The sequence below is a fragment of the Octopus bimaculoides genome, chromosome 26 (genome assembly GCF_001194135.2).
Source record: "Octopus bimaculoides isolate UCB-OBI-ISO-001 chromosome 26, ASM119413v2, whole genome shotgun sequence".
Lineage (NCBI taxonomy): Eukaryota > Metazoa > Mollusca > Cephalopoda > Octopoda > Octopodidae > Octopus > Octopus bimaculoides.
In genome coordinates, this window is record NC_069006.1 from 8,273,722 (window position 1) to 8,277,183 (window position 3,462).

Consider the following 3,462-nt stretch of genomic DNA (forward strand, 5'->3'; position numbering starts at 1 on the left):
ATCGCTATGTGGTAAGTAGCTTGCTTCCCAACCACATGGTTCTGGGTTCAGTCCCACTGCATGGCACCTTGGGCAAGTGTCTTCTACTATAGCTGCGAGCCAACCAAAGCCTTGTGAGTGGATTTGGTAGACAGAAACTGAAAGAAGCCTGTTGTGTATACATATATGTGTGTGTGTGTGTGTGTATTTGTCCCCCCGGCATTGCTTGGCAACCAATGTTGGTGTGTTAATGCCCCTGTAACTTAGCGGTTTGGCAAAAGAGACTGATAGAATAAGTACTAGGCTTACAAAAGAATACGTACTAGGCTTAAAAAAGAATAAGTCCTGGGGTCAATTTCTTCGACTAAAGGTGGTACTCCAGCATGACCGCAGTCAAATGACCGAAACAAGTAAAAGAGTAATGTACTAAATTTAAAAATAAAAAATAAAATTTATTTGAATTTAATTGCATAAAATATTCTACATTCAGATTTTAAAAAATTTAAATATTTCTTTATTGCCTACAGGGGGCTAAACATAGAGGGGCCAAACAAGGACAGACAAAGAGATTAAGTCGATTACATTGACCCCAGTGCATAACTGGTACTTATTTAATTGACCCTGAAAGGATGAAAGGTAAAGTCGACCTCGGTGGAATTTGAACTCAGAACGTAAAGACAGATGAAATACTGCTAAGCATTTTGCCTAACGATTCTTCCAGCTCGTGCTAACGATCCAACCAGCTCATGCTAACGATTCTGCTAGCTTGAACACCTCTCCAAATCTCCTAACCTATTCTGGTTTCTTCACAGATCACAAAGTCTCAAAAACCCTGTCCACACCAACAAATGTCCAGGTGTTTAGGGTGTTTGCTTCTGGCTGAATACTTCTCCTGCGAGACGTTGTCTCCCTACAATAATGGCATTGGCCGTATGTCATCCACACAGAGACGTATACACAGTTTGCTTTATTTTATTATAAAAACCCTTTTAGTGATTTTGGATTTAGAATCTTCAATAGACATTAAATAATTCTTGTTTTGTAATGGTGTGACTTGAAGAAGATAAAGCTATGAATAATAGCATGTGAAATATGGGGGTTAAAAGATCCCTTAGTCAGAAAACAGTCAGAAAACAGAGTTACTGCTGGAATATTCTCAAATAAGAAGTGTTGTACAAACATATCAGTCATTTACTAAACATTAATGAATAGAGGCAGCCATGTCTGTCTGATAAGAGGCTTGCTTCCCAACTACATGGTTCTGGGTTCAGTCCCACTGTGTGGCACCTTGGGCAAGTGTCTTCTACTACAGCCTAGTGCTGGCCAAAGCCTTGTGAGTGGATTTGGTAGACGGTAACTGAAAGAAGCCCATTTTGTGTGTGTGTCCTTGTTGGTCCCCTACTGCTGCTTGACAACTGGTATTGGTTTGTTTACATCCCCATAACTTAACAGTTTGGCAAAAGAGACCGATAAAATAAGTACTAAGCTTAAAAGAATATTAAGTGCTGTGGTTCATTCCCTTGACTAAAAATTCTTGAGGGTGGTGCTCCAGCCTGACCACAGTCAAATGACTGAAACAAGTTTAAGATAAACAAAAACTCATTAATATATAAATTAACGGACCTTGCAATAGTTTTTCTAGATTTATGCCAAGTGCAAGGACTGAACTCAGGACCTAAGTTAGTGGAACATTGTTACCACTTCCTCTCATGTGGAACCCGAAGCCACATGGATCAAGCTCTGCTAAGTCCCACTACTTTCCGCACCATGGCTAAGTTTTACAGTGATGCTTTTGTTTCTGTAAATTATCATGTGGCAGAGTTGGTCTGACAACCACGAAAGCCAGTGCTGTGACATGGTCGTGTTTCTAGTGGTATTAATCACTCAACCGCCTTTAATTCTTATTTAAAGTATTTAAGCCCCTTTCCTTCCAACCCATACAAAATCACTCCCGGTTTTATGATACAAACTTCTCCTGCTTCAAAGTGATCTGCATCAAAATGTCCCATCCAGATTTCCTATAAACATGCTTCAAGCACTAGTTTAGTAACGACAAAGTTATTCTACAGAATTCTTCATTAATTTTAATTTTAATTAATTAATTAATTTTAATTTTAATTAATTTTAAATTTAATTAATTAATTAATTTTAATTAATTTTAATTTTAATTAATTTTAATTCATTAAAATTTTTCTACAGAATTCTTCATTATTTTCAAAATTAATTGAAACAAACTTAGTGTATTCCAAAAGAATTATGGTAATAAAAGAGTTAAAGTGATCTAAATTAAAACTTTTCATCAGAATTTTATGCTAATTTATGTTCCATACACTAGTTTAATAGCGACAAAATTATTCTACAGAATTCTTCATTAGTTTAAAAATTAATTGAAATAAAATTAGTGTATTTCAAAGAAATATGATACTTAAATAATTAGTGTTTTGTTTTCTTAAAATTTTGGCTGTTTGAAGTCTTTAACTGATTTAGGAATTTGGTCTTTGTAATTCATTTGAAGAATATTCATAAATATTGGTTGATATTTCATTTGATGTTTTTTTTCCTGTTTCTTAGCATATTTTAATTATCTCTAAAACAACTCAATGATTTATGCTGGTATTGTAAATACTGGTGCTCCAGCATGGCTGAAATGAGTAAAAGAATAGAACTATATAAAGATAAAATAATTTCAAATATAATTTCAGATTTTCATCAGAATGAAACTAATGCTAAATAGGCTTAGACTACCATTATCTCAAAACTTTAGAGTCTTTTCAATATTGCGAATTCTTTGCAGACATTATATAACTCTTTGGGTTCCACATTCTTTTGGGCTGACCCTTGTGATATCTGAATGTTAACTTTTGAATCAATTTAAAATGAAATTTAAATGTTATTTTCATTATAGGAATTTAGAAATTTCAAGGGATGCAAAATAATTTGTTTTTAACAGTTGAACTCAAAACATTCAAAGCTATAAATAACCCTGGGTAGAAACTGTTATTTCCTATTCGCTGACCCCTAGAAAGTATGAAAAATAGCTAGTATTTCCTTCAAATTTTGCTTTTGTTACATTTATTCAAACCCCAAAGAATCCCTCTCAACACATGGCTATGATGTTCCCCCACTACTCCTGCTCATGATCAGACATGCACATTGTCAGTCACTAAGGGACATGCTCAACTGGTTAAGGTGAAGCAACTGACAAGCAACTGTTGTATCGAGCAGAATATTTTCTATAACGACATTTCTGCTTCAACATCTTAGCATGGAACGTGTTTGAAATTGAATGGAGAATAGGTTAGTTTCCTTTGATTTCTAGATAGAAGCAAATAGGAAATGACACTGACCAAAGACAAAAGAAATGAGAATTTTGTTACACAGTGTAATTCTTTCTACTCTAGAAAGGATGAAAGGCAACGTCTACCTTGGCAGAATTAGAACTCAGATTATAAAGCTAGAAAAAAATACTGCTAAGCATATTAT